The sequence below is a fragment of the Copadichromis virginalis genome, linkage group LG16 (assembly GCF_057382275.1).
Source record: "Copadichromis virginalis isolate Kocher_CV1m ecotype Utaka linkage group LG16, C_Virginalis_male_GT1.1, whole genome shotgun sequence".
NCBI classification, from domain to species: domain Eukaryota; kingdom Metazoa; phylum Chordata; class Actinopteri; order Cichliformes; family Cichlidae; genus Copadichromis; species Copadichromis virginalis.
The window spans coordinates 530,483-550,475 of NC_140633.1; positions in this window are offsets into that span (position 1 = coordinate 530,483).

A 19,993-nucleotide genomic window follows, 5' to 3' on the forward strand; every position below is an offset into this window, starting at 1 on the left:
TTCCGGAATGCACAAAGGTTCCGGAATGTTCGGAATTCCGGAATGTTCAGAGTTCCGGAATGCACCAAGGTTCCGGAATGTTCGGAATTCCGGAATGTTCAGAGTTCCGGAATGCACCAAGGTTCCGGAATGTTCGGAATTCCGGAATGTTCAGAATTCCGGAATGTTCAGAGTTCCGGAATGCACCAAGGTTCCGGAATGCACAAAGGTTCCGGAATGTTCGGAATTCCGGAATGTTCGGAATTCCGGAATGTACCAAGGTTCCGGAATGTTCAGAGTTCCGGAATGCACCAAGGTTCCGGAATGTTCGGAATTCCGGAATGTTCAGAGTTCCGGAATGTTCAGAGTTCCGGAATGCACCAAGGTTCGGGAATGTTCAGAATTCCGGAATGTACCAAGGTTCTGGAATGTTCAGAGTTCCGGAATGCACCAAGGTTCCGGAATGTTCGGAATTCCGGAATGTTCAGAGTTCCGGAATGCACCAAGGTTCCGGAATGTTCAGAGTTCCGGAATGTTCAGAGTTCCGGAATGCACCAAGGTTCCGGAATGTTCGGATTTCCGGAATGTTCAGAGTTCCGGAATGCACCAAGGTTCCGGAATGTTCGGAATTCCGGAATGTTCAGAGTTCCGGAATGTTCAGAGTTCCGGAATGCACCAAGGTTCCGGAATGCACAAAGGTTCCGGAATGTTCGGAATTCCGGAATGTTCGGAATTCCGGAATGTTCAGAGTTCCGGAATGCACCAAGGTTCCGGAATGTTCAGAGTTCCGGAATGCACCAAGGTTCCGGAATGCACAAAGGTTCCGGAATGTTCAGAGTTCCGGAATGTTCAGAGTTCCGGAATGCACCAAGGTTCCGGAATGTTCGGAATTCCGGAATGTTCAGAGTTCCGGAATGCACAAAGGTTCCGGAATGTTCGGAATTCCGGAATGTTCAGAGTTCCGGAATGCACCAAGGTTCCGGAATGTTCGGAATTCCGGAATGTTCAGAGTTCCGGAATGCACCAAGGTTCCGGAATGTTCGGAATTCCGGAATGTTCAGAGTTCCGGAATGCACCAAGGTTCCGGAATGTTCGGAATTCCGGAATGTTCAGAATTCCGGAATGTTCAGAGTTCCGGAATGCACCAAGGTTCCGGAATGCACAAAGGTTCCGGAATGTTCGGAATTCCGGAATGTTCGGAATTCCGGAATGTACCAAGGTTCCGGAATGTTCAGAGTTCCGGAATGCACCAAGGTTCCGGAATGTTCGGAATTCCGGAATGTTCAGAGTTCCGGAATGCACCAAGGTTCGGGAATGTTCAGAATTCCGGAATGTACCAAGGTTCTGGAATGTTCAGAGTTCCGGAATGCACCAAGGTTCCGGAATGTTCGGAATTCCGGAATGTTCAGAGTTCCGGAATGCACCAAGGTTCCGGAATGTTCAGAGTTCCGGAATGTTCAGAGTTCCGGAATGCACCAAGGTTCCGGAATGTTCGGATTTCCGGAATGTTCAGAGTTCCGGAATGCACCAAGGTTCCGGAATGTTCGGAATTCCGGAATGTTCAGAGTTCCGGAATGTTCAGAGTTCCGGAATGCACCAAGGTTCCGGAATGCACAAAGGTTCCGGAATGTTCGGAATTCCGGAATGTTCGGAATTCCGGAATGTTCAGAGTTCCGGAATGCACCAAGGTTCCGGAATGTTCAGAGTTCCGGAATGCACCAAGGTTCCGGAATGCACAAAGGTTCCGGAATGTTCAGAGTTCCGGAATGTTCAGAGTTCCGGAATGCACCAAGGTTCCGGAATGCACAAAGGTTCCGGAATGTTCAGAGTTCCGGAATGCACCAAGGTTCCGGAATGTTCGGAATTCCGGAATGTTCAGAGTTCCGGAATGCACCAAGGTTCCGGAATGTTCGGAATTCCGGAATGTTCAGATGTCCGAATGTTCAGAGTTCCGGAATGCACCAAGGTTCCGGAATGTTAAGAGTTCCGGAATGCACCAAGGTTCCGGAATGTTCAGAGTTCCGGAATGCACCAAGGTTCCGGAATGTTCAGAGTTCCGGAATGCACCAAGGTTCCGGAATGTTCGGAATTCCGGAATGTTCAGAGTTCCGGAATGCACCAAGGTTCCGGAATGTTCGGAATTCCGGAATGTTCAGAGTTCCGGAATGCTCAGAGTTCCGGAATGTTCAGAGTTCCGGAATGCACCAAGGTTCCGGAATGTTCGGAATTCCGGAATGTTCAGAGTTCCGGAATGCTCAGAGTTCCGGAATGTTCAGAGTTCCGGAATGCACCAAGGTTCCGGAATGTTCGGAATTCCGGAATGTTCAGAGTTCCGGAATGCACCAAGGTTCCGGAATGTTCGGAATTCCGGAATGTACCAAGGTTCCGGAATGTTCAGAGTTCCGGAATGCACCAAGGTTCCGGAATGTTCGGAATTCCGGAATGTTCAGAGTTCCGGAATGCTCAGAGTTCCGGAATGTTCAGAGTTCCGGAATGCACCAAGGTTCCGGAATGTTCGGAATTCCGGAATGTTCAGAGTTCCGGAATGTTCGGAATTCCGGAATGTTCAGAGTTCCGGAATGTTAAGAGTTCCGGAATGCACCAAGGTTCCGGAATGTTCAGAGTTCCGGAATGCACCAAGGTTCCGGAATGTTCAGAGTTCCGGAATGCACCAAGGTTCCGGAATGCACCAAGGTTCCGGAATGTTCGGAATTCCGGAATGCACCAAGGTTCCGGAATGCACAAAGGTTCCGGAATGTTCAGAGTTCCGGAATGTTCGGAATTCCGGAATGTTCAGAGTTCCGGAATGCACCAAGGTTCTGGAATGTTCAGAGTTCCGGAATGCACCAAGGTTCCGGAATGCACAAAGGTTCCGGAATGTTCAGAGTTCCGGAATGTTCAGAGTTCCGGAATGCACCAAGGTTCCGGAATGTTCGGAATTCCGGAATGTTCAGAGTTCCGGAATGCACCAAGGTTCCGGAATGTTCGGAATTCCGGAATGTTCAGAGTTCCGGAATGCACCAAGGTTCCGGAATGTTCGGAATTCCGGAATGTTCAGAGTTCCGGAATGTTCAGAGTTCCGGAATGCACCAAGGTTCCGGAATGTTAAGAGTTCCGGAATGCACCAAGGTTCCGGAATGTTAAGAGTTCCGGAATGCACCAAGGTTCCGGAATGCACCAAGGTTCCGGAATGTTCGGAATTCCGGAATGTTCAGAGTTCCGGAATGCACCAAGGTTCCGGAATGTTCGGAATTCCGGAATGTTCAGAGTTCCGGAATGTTCAGAGTTCCGGAATGTTCAGAGTTCCGGAATGCACCAAGGTTCCGGAATGTTCGGAATTCCGGAATGTTCAGAGTTCCGGAATGCACCAAGGTTCCGGAATGCACAAAGGTTCCGGAATGTTCAGAGTTCCGGAATGTTCGGAATTCCGGAATGTTCAGAGTTCCGGAATGCACCAAGGTTCCGGAATGTTCGGAATTCTGGAATGTTCAGAGTTTCGGAATGCACCAAGGTTCCGGAATGTTCGGAATTCCGGAATGTTCAGAGTTCCGGAATGCACCAAGGTTCCGGAATGTTCGGAATTCCGGAATGTTCAGAGTTCCGGAATGTTCAGAGTTCCGGAATGCACCAAGGTTCCGGAATGTTCAGAGTTCCGGAATGCACCAAGGTTCCGGAATGCACAAAGGTTCCGGAATGTTCAGAGTTCCGGAATGCACCAAGGTTCCGGAATGTTCAGAGTTCCGGAATGCACCAAGGTTCCGGAATGCACAAAGGTTCCGGAATGTTCAGAGTTCCGGAATGCACCAAGGTTCCGGAATGTTCGGAATTCCGGAATGTTCAGATGTCCGAATGTTCAGAGTTCCGGAATGCACCAAGGTTCCGGAATGTTCGGAATTCCGGAATGTTCAGAGTTCCGGAATGCACCAAGGTTCCGGAATGTTCGGAATTCCGGAATGTTCAGAGTTCCGGAATGCACCAAGGTTCCGGAATGTTCGGAATTCCGGAATGTTCAGAATTCCGGAATGTTCAGAGTTCCGGAATGCACCAAGGTTCCGGAATGCACAAAGGTTCCGGAATGTTCGGAATTCCGGAATGTTCGGAATTCCGGAATGTACCAAGGTTCCGGAATGTTCAGAGTTCCGGAATGCACCAAGGTTCCGGAATGTTCGGAATTCCGGAATGTTCAGAGTTCCGGAATGTTCAGAGTTCCGGAATGCACCAAGGTTCGGGAATGTTCAGAATTCCGGAATGTACCAAGGTTCTGGAATGTTCAGAGTTCCGGAATGCACCAAGGTTCCGGAATGTTCGGAATTCCGGAATGTTCAGAGTTCCGGAATGCACCAAGGTTCCGGAATGTTCAGAGTTCCGGAATGTTCAGAGTTCCGGAATGCACCAAGGTTCCGGAATGTTCGGATTTCCGGAATGTTCAGAGTTCCGGAATGCACCAAGGTTCCGGAATGTTCGGAATTCCGGAATGTTCAGAGTTCCGGAATGTTCAGAGTTCCGGAATGCACCAAGGTTCCGGAATGCACAAAGGTTCCGGAATGTTCGGAATTCCGGAATGTTCGGAATTCCGGAATGTTCAGAGTTCCGGAATGCACCAAGGTTCCGGAATGTTCAGAGTTCCGGAATGCACCAAGGTTCCGGAATGCACAAAGGTTCCGGAATGTTCAGAGTTCCGGAATGTTCAGAGTTCCGGAATGCACCAAGGTTCCGGAATGTTCGGAATTCCGGAATGTTCAGAGTTCCGGAATGCACAAAGGTTCCGGAATGTTCGGAATTCCGGAATGTTCAGAGTTCCGGAATGCACCAAGGTTCCGGAATGTTCGGAATTCCGGAATGTTCAGAGTTCCGGAATGCACCAAGGTTCCGGAATGTTCGGAATTCCGGAATGTTCAGAGTTCCGGAATGCACCAAGGTTCCGGAATGTTCGGAATTCCGGAATGTTCAGAATTCCGGAATGTTCAGAGTTCCGGAATGCACCAAGGTTCCGGAATGCACAAAGGTTCCGGAATGTTCGGAATTCCGGAATGTTCGGAATTCCGGAATGTACCAAGGTTCCGGAATGTTCAGAGTTCCGGAATGCACCAAGGTTCCGGAATGTTCGGAATTCCGGAATGTTCAGAGTTCCGGAATGCTCAGAGTTCCGGAATGTTCAGAGTTCCGGAATGCACCAAGGTTCCGGAATGTTCGGAATTCCGGAATGTTCAGAGTTCCGGAATGCTCAGAGTTCCGGAATGTTCAGAGTTCCGGAATGCACCAAGGTTCCGGAATGTTCGGAATTCCGGAATGTTCAGAGTTCCGGAATGCACCAAGGTTCCGGAATGTTCGGAATTCCGGAATGTACCAAGGTTCCGGAATGTTCAGAGTTCCGGAATGCACCAAGGTTCCGGAATGTTCGGAATTCCGGAATGTTCAGAGTTCCGGAATGCTCAGAGTTCCGGAATGTTCAGAGTTCCGGAATGCACCAAGGTTCCGGAATGTTCGGAATTCCGGAATGTTCAGAGTTCCGGAATGTTCGGAATTCCGGAATGTTCAGAGTTCCGGAATGTTAAGAGTTCCGGAATGCACCAAGGTTCCGGAATGTTCAGAGTTCCGGAATGCACCAAGGTTCCGGAATGTTCAGAGTTCCGGAATGCACCAAGGTTCCGGAATGCACCAAGGTTCCGGAATGTTCGGAATTCCGGAATGCACCAAGGTTCCGGAATGCACAAAGGTTCCGGAATGTTCAGAGTTCCGGAATGTTCGGAATTCCGGAATGTTCAGAGTTCCGGAATGCACCAAGGTTCTGGAATGTTCAGAGTTCCGGAATGCACCAAGGTTCCGGAATGCACAAAGGTTCCGGAATGTTCAGAGTTCCGGAATGTTCAGAGTTCCGGAATGCACCAAGGTTCCGGAATGTTCGGAATTCCGGAATGTTCAGAGTTCCGGAATGCACCAAGGTTCCGGAATGTTCGGAATTCCGGAATGTTCAGAGTTCCGGAATGCACCAAGGTTCCGGAATGTTCGGAATTCCGGAATGTTCAGAGTTCCGGAATGTTCAGAGTTCCGGAATGCACCAAGGTTCCGGAATGTTAAGAGTTCCGGAATGCACCAAGGTTCCGGAATGTTAAGAGTTCCGGAATGCACCAAGGTTCCGGAATGCACCAAGGTTCCGGAATGTTCAGAGTTCCGGAATGCACCAAGGTTCCGGAATGTTCGGAATTCCGGAATGTACCAAGGTTCCGGAATGTTCAGAGTTCCGGAATGCACCAAGGTTCCGGAATGTTCGGAATTCCGGAATGTTCAGAGTTCCGGAATGCACCAAGGTTCCGGAATGTTCGGAATTCCGGAATGTTCAGAGTTCCGGAATGCACCAAGGTTCCGGAATGTTCGGAATTCCGGAATGTTCAGAGTTCCGGAATGTTCAGAGTTCCGGAATGTTCAGAGTTCCGGAATGCACCAAGGTTCCGGAATGTTCGGAATTCCGGAATGTTCAGAGTTCCGGAATGCACCAAGGTTCCGGAATGCACAAAGGTTCCGGAATGTTCAGAGTTCCGGAATGTTCGGAATTCCGGAATGTTCAGAGTTCCGGAATGTTCAGAGTTCCGGAATGCACCAAGGTTCCGGAATGTTCGGAATTCTGGAATGTTCAGAGTTTCGGAATGCACCAAGGTTCCGGAATGTTCGGAATTCCGGAATGTTCAGAGTTCCGGAATGCACCAAGGTTCCGGAATGTTCGGAATTCCGGAATGTTCAGAGTTCCGGAATGTTCAGAGTTCCGGAATGCACCAAGGTTCCGGAATGTTCAGAGTTCCGGAATGCACCAAGGTTCCGGAATGCACAAAGGTTCCGGAATGTTCAGAGTTCCGGAATGCACCAAGGTTCCGGAATGTTCGGAATTCCGGAATGTTCAGATGTCCGAATGTTCAGAGTTCCGGAATGCACCAAGGTTCCGGAATGTTAAGAGTTCCGGAATGCACCAAGGTTCCGGAATGTTCAGAGTTCCGGAATGCACCAAGGTTCTGGAATGTTCAGAGTTCCGGAATGCACCAAGGTTCCGGAATGTTCGGAATTCCGGAATGTTCAGAGTTCCGGAATGTTCAGAGTTCCGGAATGCACCAAGGTTCCAGAATGTTCGGAATTCCGGAATGTTCAGAGTTCCGGAATGCACCAAGGTTCCGGAATGCACAAAGGTTCCGGAATGTTCAGAGTTCCGGAATGTTCGGAATTCCGGAATGTTCAGAGTTCCGGAATGCACCAAGGTTCCGGAATGCACAAAGGTTCCGGAATGTTCAGAGTTCCGGAATGTTCAGAGTTCCGGAATGCACCAAGGTTCCGGAATGCACAAAGGTTCCGGAATGTTCAGAGTTCCGGAATGTTCGGAATTCCGGAATGTTCAGAGTTCCGGAATGTTCAGAGTTCCGGAATGCACCAAGGTTCCGGAATGTTCGGAATTCTGGAATGTTCAGAGTTTCGGAATGCACCAAGGTTCCGGAATGTTCGGAATTCCGGAATGTTCAGAGTTCCGGAATGCACCAAGGTTCCGGAATGTTCGGAATTCCGGAATGTTCAGAGTTCCGGAATGTTCAGAGTTCCGGAATGCACCAAGGTTCCGGAATGTTCAGAGTTCCGGAATGCACCAAGGTTCCGGAATGCACAAAGGTTCCGGAATGTTCAGAGTTCCGGAATGCACCAAGGTTCCGGAATGTTCGGAATTCCGGAATGTTCAGATGTCCGAATGTTCAGAGTTCCGGAATGCACCAAGGTTCCGGAATGTTAAGAGTTCCGGAATGCACCAAGGTTCCGGAATGTTCAGAGTTCCGGAATGCACCAAGGTTCTGGAATGTTCAGAGTTCCGGAATGCACCAAGGTTCCGGAATGTTCGGAATTCCGGAATGTTCAGAGTTCCGGAATGTTCAGAGTTCCGGAATGCACCAAGGTTCCAGAATGTTCGGAATTCCGGAATGTTCAGAGTTCCGGAATGCACCAAGGTTCCGGAATGTTCAGAGTTCCGGAATGTTCGGAATTCCGGAATGTTCAGAGTTCCGGAATGCACCAAGGTTCCGGAATGCACAAAGGTTCCGGAATGTTCAGAGTTCCGGAATGTTCAGAGTTCCGGAATGCACAAAGGTTCCGGAATGTTCAGAGTTCCGGAATGTTCAGAGTTCCGGAATGCACCAAGGTTCCGGAATGTTCGGAATTCCGGAATGTTCAGAGTTCCGGAATGCACCAAGGTTCCGGAATGTTCGGAATTCCGGAATGTTCAGAGTTCCGGAATGCACCAAGGTTCCGGAATGTTCGGAATTCCGGAATGTTCAGAGTTCCGGAATGTTCAGAGTTCCGGAATGCACCAAGGTTCCGGAATGCACAAAGGTTCCGGAATGTTCAGAGTTCCGGAATGCACCAAGGTTCCGGAATGTTCGGAATTCCGGAATGTTCAGAGTTCCGGAATGCACCAAGGTTCCGGAATGTTCGGAATTCCGGAATGTTCAGAGTTCCGGAGTGTTCAGAGTTCCGGAATGCACCAAGGTTCCGGAATGCACAAAGGTTCCGGAATGTTCGGAATTCCGGAATGTTCGGAATTCCGGAATGTACCAAGGTTCCGGAATGCACAAAGGGCCCCATATAGGATTGTCCGCGGGTTCCGTAATGGCCCCATATTATTCAAACTCTGTTCTGTACATTTCAATTCTGTTTTTTTTATTCTAATTCCGTTGTTTTCATTCAAACTCTGTTCTGTACATTTCAATTCTGTTTTTTTTATTCTAATTCTGTTTTTTTCATTCAAACTCTGTTCTGTACATTCTAATTCCGTTGTTTTCATTCAAACTCTGTTCTGTACATTCTAATTCCGTTGTTTTCATTCAAACTCTATTCTGTACATTCTAATTCCGTTGTTTTCATTCAAACTCTGTTCTGTACATTTCAAACTCTGTTCTGTACATTCTAATTCCGTTGTTTTCATTCAAACTCTGTTCTGTACATTCTAATTCCGTTGTTTTCATTCAAACTCTATTCTGTACATTCTAATTCCGTTGTTTTCATTCAAACTCTGTTCTGTACATTTCAATTCTGTTTTTTTTATTCTAATTCCGTTGTTTACTTTCAAACTCTGTTTTGTACATTCTAATTCCGTTTTCTTTCATTCAAACTCTGTTCTGTACATTCTAATTCCGTTGTTTTCATTCAAAGTCTGTTCTGTACATTCTAATTCCGTTTTTTTCATTCAAACTCTGTTCTGTATGTTCTAATTCGGTCCGTGTACTTTTCGGTATTTGAAGTTTTGTTTCAGAAACCAAAACGAAAAAACGATATTTAAAAGAATTTTCATTTTTTTAATTTTTGATAAAGAATAAAATGGGCGAAAATAACTTGTTTTTTCATTCGGTGGTAGACAGCTAGTGATTTGCTCAGCACAAAACTTTCTAACATTTCTCGCAGAAAATCCTCTCACTTCCCCGTGTTCATATGACAGACGCTCTGATATAATTTCCGATGACAGGCCTTGTTTTGCCATCTCCATGATCACGTCTGAGTATTTTTCCAACGTCATGATGTCCACACTACAGTGTTTGCCATAAGTTTGCGCATCACTTGTACAGGTTGTTGACCTACTAAAACTTCCGGTTCAGACAAAATAAATAAAGGGCCCTTTCTCGTTCTTTTTTCTTGGGTTTTTCGTTTCTGATGTGCGAAAGGACAAAATGAAAAAAACAATTGTTTTACGTTTTTCATTTTAGCTTTTTAAGTTGAGAATTAAATAAGTGTCTCATTTTCTTTTTTAAATTATACTTTCTGAAACGAAACTTCAAATACCGAAAAGTACACGGACCTAATTCCCTTGTTTTCATTCAAACTCTGTTCTGTACATTCTAATTCCGTTGTTTTCATTCAAACTCTGTTCTGTACATTCAAATTCTGTTGTTTACTTTCAAACTCTGTTCTGTACATTCTAATTCCGTTTTCTTTCATTCAAACTCTGTTCTGTATATTCTAATTCTGTTGTTTTCATTCAAAGTCTGTTCTGTACATTCTAATTCCGTTGTTTTCATTCAAATTCCATTGTTTTGATTCAAATTCAGTTCTGTTCATTCTAATTCTGTTGTTTTGATTCAAATTCCATTGTTTTTCCATTGAACTGAATTTGAATCAAAACAGTGGTATTTGAATGAAAACAACAGAATTAGAATGAAAACAATGGACTATTAATACATTCTAATTCCGTTGTTGTCATTCAAACTCTGTTCTGTACATTTCAATTCAGTTTCTTTTATTCTAATTCCATTGTTTTCATTCAAACTCTGTTCTGTACATTCTAATTCTGTTTTTTTCATTCAAACTCTGTTCTGTACATTCTAATTCCGTTTTTTTCATTCAAACTCTGTTCTGTACATTTCTATTCTGTTGTTTTGATTCAAATTCCATTGTTTTTATTCAAACTCTGTTTTGTACATTCTACTTCCGTTTTTCATTCAAACTCTGTTCTGTACATTCTAATTCCGTTGTTTTCATTCTAATTCTGTTGTTTGTTTTAATATTCCATTGTTTTCATTCTAATTCCGTTGTTTTGATTCAAATTCAGTTCTGTTCATTCTAATTCCGTTGTTTTCATTCAAACTCTTTTCTGTATATTCTAATCAGTTGTTTTCATTCAAAGTCTGTTCTGTACATTCTAATTCCGTTGTTTTCATTCAAACTCTGTTCTGTATATTCTAATTCCCTTGTTTTCATTCAAACTCTGTTCTGTACATTCTAATTCCGTTGTTTTCATTCAAAGTCTGTTCTGTACATTCTAATTCCGTTTTTTTCATTCAAACTCTGTTCTGTATGTTCTAACTCCCTTGTTTTCATTCAAACTCTGTTCTGTACATTCTAATTCCGTTGTTTTCATTCAAACTCTGTTCTGTACATTCTAATTCCTTTGATATCATTCAAACTCTGTTCTGTACATTCTAATTCTGTTGTTTTCATTCAAATTCTGTTCTGTACATTCTAATTCCGTTGTTTTCATTCAAATTCCATTGTTTTGATTCAAATTCAGTTCTGTTCATTCTAAGTCTGTTGTTTTGATTCAAATTCCATTGTTTTTCCATTGAACTGAATTTGAATCAAAACAGTGGTATTTGAATGAAAACAACAGAATTAGAATGAAAACAATGGACTATTAATACATTCTAATTCCGTTGTTGTCATTCAAACTCTGTTCTGTACATTTCAATTCAGTTTCTTTTATTCTAATTCCATTGTTTTCATTCAAACTCTGTTCTGTACATTCTAATTCTGTTTTTTTCATTCAAACTCTGTTCTGTACATTCTAATTCCGTTTTTTTCATTCAAACTCTGTTCTGTACATTTCTATTCTGTTGTTTTGATTCAAATTCCATTGTTTTTATTCAAACTCTGTTTTGTACATTCTACTTCCGTTTTTCATTCAAACTCTGTTCTGTACATTCTAATTCCGTTGTTTTCATTCTAATTCTGTTGTTTGTTTTAATATTCCATTGTTTTCATTCTAATTCCGTTGTTTTGATTCAAATTCAGTTCTGTTCATTCTAATTCCGTTGTTTTCATTCAAACTCTTTTCTGTATATTCTAATCAGTTGTTTTCATTCAAAGTCTGTTCTGTACATTCTAATTCCGTTGTTTTCATTCAAACTCTGTTCTGTATATTCTAATTCCCTTGTTTTCATTCAAACTCTGTTCTGTACATTCTAATTCCGTTGTTTTCATTCAAAGTCTGTTCTGTACATTCTAATTCCGTTTTTTTCATTCAAACTCTGTTCTGTATGTTCTAACTCCCTTGTTTTCATTCAAACTCTGTTCTGTACATTCTAATTCCGTTGTTTTCATTCAAACTCTGTTCTGTACATTCTAATTCCTTTGATATCATTCAAACTCTGTTCTGTACATTCTAATTCTGTTGTTTTCATTCAAATTCTGTTCTGTACATTCTAATTCCGTTGTTTTCATTCAAATTCCATTGTTTTGATTCAAATTCAGTTCTGTTCATTCTAAGTCTGTTGTTTTGATTCAAATTCCATTGTTTTTCCATTGAACTGAATTTGAATCAAAACAGTGGTATTTGAATGAAAACAACAGAATTAGAATGAAAACAATGGACTATTAATACATTCTAATTCCGTTGTTGTCATTCAAACTCTGTTCTGTACATTTCAATTCAGTTTGTTTTATTCTAATTCCATTGTTTTCATTCAAACTCTGTTCTGTACATTCTAATTCTGTTTTTTTCATTCAAAGTCTGTTCTGTACATTCTAAATCCGTTGTTTTCATTCAAACTCTGTTCTGTACATTCTAATTCCGTTGTTTACATTCAAACTCTTTTCTGTACATTCTCATTCCGTTGTTTACATTCAAACTCTGTTCTGTACATTCTAATTCCGTTGTTTACATTCAAACTCTGTTCTGTACATTCTACTTCCGTTTTTCATTCAAACTCTGTTCTGTATATTCTAATTCTGTTGTTTTCATTCAAAGTCTGTTCTGTACATTCTAATTCCGTTGTTTTCATTCAAACTCTGTTCTGTACATTCTACTTCCGTTTTTCATTCAAACTCTGTTCTGTATATTCTAATTCTGTTGTTTTCATTCAAAGTCTGTTCTGTACATTCTAATTCCGTTGTTTTCATTCAAACTCTATTCTGTACATTCTAATTCCGTTGTGTTCATTCAAACTCTGTTCTGTACATTCTATTTCCGTTGTTTTCATTCAAACTCTGTTCTGTACATTCTAATTCCGTTGTTTTCATTCAAACTCTATTCTGTACATTCTAATTCCGTTGTGTTCATTCAAACTCTGTTCTGTACATTCTATTTCCGTTGTTTTCATTCAAACTCTGTTCTGTACATTCTAATTCCGTTGTTTTCATTCAAACTCTATTCTGTACATTCTAATTCCGTTGTTTTCATTCAAACTCTGTTCTGTACATTTCAATTCTGTTTTTTTTATTCTAATTCCGTTGTTTTCATTCAAACTCTGTTCTGTACATTCTAATTCCGTTTTTTTCATTCAAACTCTGTTCTGTACATTTCTATTCTGTTGTTTTGATTCAAATTCCATTGTTTTTATTCAAACTCTGTTTTGTACATTCTACTTCCGTTTTTCATTCAAACTCTGTTCTGTACATTCTAATTCCGTTGTTTTCATTCTAATTCTGTTGTTTGTTTTAATATTCCATTCTTTTCATTCTAATTCTGTTGTTTTCATTCAAATTCCATTGTTTTGATTCAAATTCAGTTCTATTCATTCTAATTTCATTGTTTTCATTCAAATTCCGTTTTTTTCATTCAAACTCTGTTCTATACATTTCAATTCTGTTGTTTTGATTCAAATTCCATTGTTTTCTTTCAAATTCTGTTCTCTACATTCTAATTCCGTTGTTTTCATTCAAACTCTTTTCTGTATATTCTAATCAGTTGTTTTCATTCAAAGTCTGTTCTGTACATTCTAATTCCGTTGTTTTCATTCAAACTCTGTTCTGTATGTTCTAATTCCCTTGTTTTCATTCAAACTCTGTTCTGTACATTCTAATTCCGTTGTTTTCATTCAAACTCTGTTCTGTACATTCTAATTCCTTTGATATCATTCAAACTCTGTTCTGTACATTCTAATTCTGTTGTTTTCATTCAAATTCTGTTCTGTACATTCTAATTCCGTTGTTTTCATTCAAATTCCATTGTTTTGATTCAAATTCAGTTCTGTTCATTCTAATTCTGTTGTTTTGATTCAAATTCCATTGTTTTTCCATTGAACTGAATTTGAATCAAAACAGTGGTATTTGAATGAAAACAACAGAATTAGAATGAAAACAATGGACTATTAATACATTCTAATTCCGTTGTTGTCATTCAAACTCTGTTCTGTACATTTCAATTCAGTTTGTTTTATTCTAATTCCATTGTTTTCATTCAAACTCTGTTCTGTACATTCTAATTCTGTTTTTTTCATTCAAAGTCTGTTCTGTACATTCTAAATCCGTTGTTTTCATTCAAACTCTGTTCTGTACATTCTAATTCCGTTGTTTACATTCAAACTCTTTTCTGTACATTCTAATTCCGTTGTTTACATTCAAACTCTGTTCTGTACATTCTAATTCCGTTGTTTACATTCAAACTCTGTTCTGTACATTCTAATTCCGTTGTTTACATTCAAACTCTGTTCTGTACATTCTACTTCCGTTTTTCATTCAAACTCTGTTCTGTATATTCTAATTCTGTTGTTTTCATTCAAAGTCTGTTCTGTACATTCTAATTCCGTTGTTTTCATTCAAACTCTGTTCTGTACATTCTACTTCCGTTTTTCATTCAAACTCTGTTCTGTATATTCTAATTCTGTTGTTTTCATTCAAAGTCTGTTCTGTACATTCTAATTCCGTTGTTTTCATTCAAACTCTATTCTGTACATTCTAATTCCGTTGTGTTCATTCAAACTCTGTTCTGTACATTCTATTTCCGTTGTTTTCATTCAAACTCTGTTCTGTACATTCTAATTCCGTTGTTTTCATTCAAACTCTATTCTGTACATTCTAATTCCGTTGTGTTCATTCAAACTCTGTTCTGTACATTCTATTTCCGTTGTTTTCATTCAAACTCTGTTCTGTACATTCTAATTCCGTTGTTTTCATTCAAACTCTATTCTGTACATTCTAATTCCGTTGTTTTCATTCAAACTCTGTTCTGTACATTTCAATTCTGTTTTTTTTATTCTAATTCCGTTGTTTTCATTCAAACTCTGTTCTGTACATTCTAATTCCGTTTTTTTCATTCAAACTCTGTTCTGTACATTTCTATTCTGTTGTTTTGATTCAAATTCCATTGTTTTTATTCAAACTCTGTTTTGTACATTCTACTTCCGTTTTTCATTCAAACTCTGTTCTGTACATTCTAATTCCGTTGTTTTCATTCTAATTCTGTTGTTTGTTTTAATATTCCATTCTTTTCATTCTAATTCTGTTGTTTTCATTCAAATTCCATTGTTTTGATTCAAATTCAGTTCTATTCATTCTAATTTCATTGTTTTCATTCAAATTCCGTTTTTTTCATTCAAACTCTGTTCTATACATTTCAATTCTGTTGTTTTGATTCAAATTCCATTGTTTTCTTTCAAATTCTGTTCTCTACATTCTAATTCCGTTGTTTTCATTCAAACTCTTTTCTGTATATTCTAATCAGTTGTTTTCATTCAAAGTCTGTTCTGTACATTCTAATTCCGTTGTTTTCATTCAAACTCTGTTCTGTATGTTCTAATTCCCTTGTTTTCATTCAAACTCTGTTCTGTACATTCTAATTCCGTTGTTTTCATTCAAACTCTGTTCTGTACATTCTAATTCCTTTGATATCATTCAAACTCTGTTCTGTACATTCTAATTCTGTTGTTTTCATTCAAATTCTGTTCTGTACATTCTAATTCCGTTGTTTTCATTCAAATTCCATTGTTTTGATTCAAATTCAGTTCTGTTCATTCTAATTCTGTTGTTTTGATTCAAATTCCATTGTTTTTCCATTGAACTGAATTTGAATCAAAACAGTGGTATTTGAATGAAAACAACAGAATTAGAATGAAAACAATGGACTATTAATACATTCTAATTCCGTTGTTGTCATTCAAACTCTGTTCTGTACATTTCAATTCAGTTTGTTTTATTCTAATTCCATTGTTTTCATTCAAACTCTGTTCTGTACATTCTAATTCTGTTTTTTTCATTCAAAGTCTGTTCTGTACATTCTAAATCCGTTGTTTTCATTCAAACTCTGTTCTGTACATTCTAATTCCGTTGTTTACATTCAAACTCTTTTCTGTACATTCTAATTCCGTTGTTTACATTCAAACTCTGTTCTGTACATTCTAATTCCGTTGTTTACATTCAAACTCTGTTCTGTACATTCTAATTCCATTGTTTTCATTCAAACTCTGTTCTGTACATTCTACTTCCGTTTTTCATTCAAACTCTGTTCTGTATATTCTAATTCTGTTGTTTTCATTCAAAGTCTGTTCTGTACATTCTAATTCCGTTGTTTTCATTCAAACTCTGTTCTGTACATTCTACTTCCGTTTTTCATTCAAACTCTGTTCTGTATATTCTAATTCTGTTGTTTTCATTCAAAGTCTGTTCTGTACATTCTAATTCCGTTGTTTTCATTCAAACTCTATTCTGTACATTCTAATTCCGTTGTGTTCATTCAAACTCTGTTCTGTACATTCTATTTCCGTTGTTTTCATTCAAACTCTGTTCTGTACATTCTAATTCCGTTGTTTTCATTCAAACTCTATTCTGTACATTCTAATTCCGTTGTTTTCATTCAAACTCTGTTCTGTACATTTCAATTCTGTTTTTTTTATTCTAATTCCGTTGTTTTCATTCAAACTCTGTTCTGTACATTCTAATTCCGTTTTTTTCATTCAAACTCTGTTCTGTACATTTCTATTCTGTTGTTTTGATTCAAATTCCATTGTTTTTATTCAAACTCTGTTTTGTACATTCTACTTCCGTTTTTCATTCAAACTCTGTTCTGTACATTCTAATTCCGTTGTTTTCATTCTAATTCTGTTGTTTGTTTTAATATTCCATTGTTTTCATTCTAATTCTGTTGTTTTCATTCAAATTCCATTGTTTTGATTCAAATTCAGTTCTATTCATTCTAATTTCATTGTTTTCATTCAAATTCCGTTTTTTTCATTCAAACTCTGTTCTATACATTTCAATTCTGTTGTTTTGATTCAAATTCCATTGTTTTCTTTCAAATTCTGTTCTCTACATTCTAATTCCGTTGTTTTCATTCAAACTCTTTTCTGTATATTCTAATCAGTTGTTTTCATTCAAAGTCTGTTCTGTACATTCTAATTCCGTTGTTTTCATTCAAACTCTGTTCTGTATGTTCTAATTCCCTTGTTTTCATTCAAACTCTGTTCTGTACATTCTAATTCCGTTGTTTTCATTCAAACTCTGTTCTGTACATTCTAATTCCGTTTTTTTCATTCAAATTCTGTTCTGTACATTCTAATTCCGTTGTTTTCATTCAAACTCTGTTCTGTACATTCTAATTCCGTTTTTTTCATTCAAACTCTGTTCTGTACATTTCTATTCTGTTGTTTTGATTCAAATTCCATTGTTTTTATTCAAACTCTGTTTTGTACATTCTACTTCCGTTTTTCATTCAAACTCTGTTCTGTACATTCTAATTCCGTTGTTTTCATTCTAATTCTGTTGTTTGTTTTAATATTCCATTGTTTTCATTCTAATTCCGTTGTTTTGATTCAAATTCAGTTCTGTTCATTCTAATTCCGTTGTTTTCATTCAAACTCTTTTCTGTATATTCTAATCAGTTGTTTTCATTCAAAGTCTGTTCTGTACATTCTAATTCCGTTGTTTTCATTCAAACTCTGTTCTGTATATTCTAATTCCCTTGTTTTCATTCAAACTCTGTTCTGTACATTCTAATTCCGTTGTTTTCATTCAAAGTCTGTTCTGTACATTCTAATTCCGTTTTTTTCATTCAAACTCTGTTCTGTATGTTCTAACTCCCTTGTTTTCATTCAAACTCTGTTCTGTACATTCTAATTCCGTTGTTTTCATTCAAACTCTGTTCTGTACATTCTAATTCCTTTGATATCATTCAAACTCTGTTCTGTACATTCTAATTCTGTTGTTTTCATTCAAATTCTGTTCTGTACATTCTAATTCCGTTGTTTTCATTCAAATTCCATTGTTTTGATTCAAATTCAGTTCTGTTCATTCTAATTCTGTTGTTTTGATTCAAATTCCATTGTTTTTCCATTGAACTGAATTTGAATCAAAACAGTGGTATTTGAATGAAAACAACAGAATTAGAATGAAAACAATGGACTATTAATACATTCTAATTCCGTTGTTGTCATTCAAACTCTGTTCTGTACATTTCAATTCAGTTTCTTTTATTCTAATTCCGTTTTTTTCATTCAAATTCTGTTCTGTACATTCTAATTCCGTTGTTTTCATTCAAACTCTGTTCTGTACATTCTAATTCCGTTTTTTTCATTCAAACTCTGTTCTGTACATTTCTATTCTGTTGTTTTGATTCAAATTCCATTGTTTTTATTCAAACTCTGTTTTGTACATTCTACTTCCGTTTTTCATTCAAACTCTGTTCTGTACATTCTAATTCCGTTGTTTTCATTCTAATTCTGTTGTTTGTTTTAATATTCCATTGTTTTCATTCTAATTCCGTTGTTTTGATTCAAATTCAGTTCTGTTCATTCTAATTCCGTTGTTTTCATTCAAACTCTTTTCTGTATATTCTAATCAGTTGTTTTCATTCAAAGTCTGTTCTGTACATTCTAATTCCGTTGTTTTCATTCAAACTCTGTTCTGTATATTCTAATTCCCTTGTTTTCATTCAAACTCTGTTCTGTACATTCTAATTCCGTTGTTTTCATTCAAAGTCTGTTCTGTACATTCTAATTCCGTTTTTTTCATTCAAACTCTGTTCTGTATGTTCTAACTCCCTTGTTTTCATTCAAACTCTGTTCTGTACATTCTAATTCCGTTGTTTTCATTCAAACTCTGTTCTGTACATTCTAATTCCTTTGATATCATTCAAACTCTGTTCTGTACATTCTAATTCTGTTGTTTTCATTCAAATTCTGTTCTGTACATTCTAATTCCGTTGTTTTCATTCAAATTCCATTGTTTTGATTCAAATTCAGTTCTGTTCATTCTAATTCTGTTGTTTTGATTCAAATTCCATTGTTTTTCCATTGAACTGAATTTGAATCAAAACAGTGGTATTTGAATGAAAACAACAGAATTAGAATGAAAACAATGGACTATTAATACATTCTAATTCCGTTGTTGTCATTCAAACTCTGTTCTGTACATTTCAATTCAGTTTCTTTTATTCTAATTCCATTGTTTTCATTCAAACTCTGTTCTGTACATTCTAATTCTGTTTTTTTCATTCAAACTCTGTTCTGTACATTCTAATTCCGTTTTTTTCATTCAAACTCTGTTCTGTACATTTCTATTCTGTTGTTTTGATTCAAATTCCATTGTTTTTATTCAAACTCTTTTCTGTATATTCTAATCAGTTGTTTTCATTCAAAGTCTGTTCTGTACATTCTAATTCCGTTGTTTTCATTCAAACTCTGTTCTGTATATTCTAATTCCCTTGTTTTCATTCAAACTCTGTTCTGTACATTCTAATTCCGTTGTTTTCATTCAAAGTCTGTTCTGTATATTCTAATTCCCTTGTTTTCATTCTAATTCTGTTGTTTTCATTCAAACTCTGTTCTGTACATTCTACTTCCGTTTTTCATTCAAACTCTGTTCTGTACATTCTAATTCCGTTGTTTTCATTCTAATTCTGTTGTTTGTTTTAATATTCCATTGTTTTCATTCTAATTCCGTTGTTTTGATTCAAATTCAGTTCTGTTCATTCTAATTCCGTTGTTTTCATTCAAACTCTTTTCTGTATATTCTAATCAGTTGTTTTCATTCAAAGTCTGTTCTGTACATTCTAATTCCGTTGTTTTCATTCAAACTCTGTTCTGTATATTCTAATTCCCTTGTTTTCATTCAAACTCTGTTCTGTACATTCTAATTCCGTTGTTTTCATTCAAAGTCTGTTCTGTACATTCTAATTCCGTTTTTTTCATTCAAACTCTGTTCTGTATGTTCTAACTCCCTTGTTTTCATTCAAACTCTGTTCTGTACATTCTAATTCCGTTGTTTTCATTCAAACTCTGTTCTGTACATTCTAATTCCTTTGATATCATTCAAACTCTGTTCTGTACATTCTAATTCTGTTGTTTTCATTCAAATTCTGTTCTGTACATTCTAATTCCGTTGTTTTCATTCAAATTCCATTGTTTTGATTCAAATTCAGTTCTGTTCATTCTAAGTCTGTTGTTTTGATTCAAATTCCATTGTTTTTCCATTGAACTGAATTTGAATCAAAACAGTGGTATTTGAATGAAAACAACAGAATTAGAATGAAAACAATGGACTATTAATACATTCTAATTCCGTTGTTGTCATT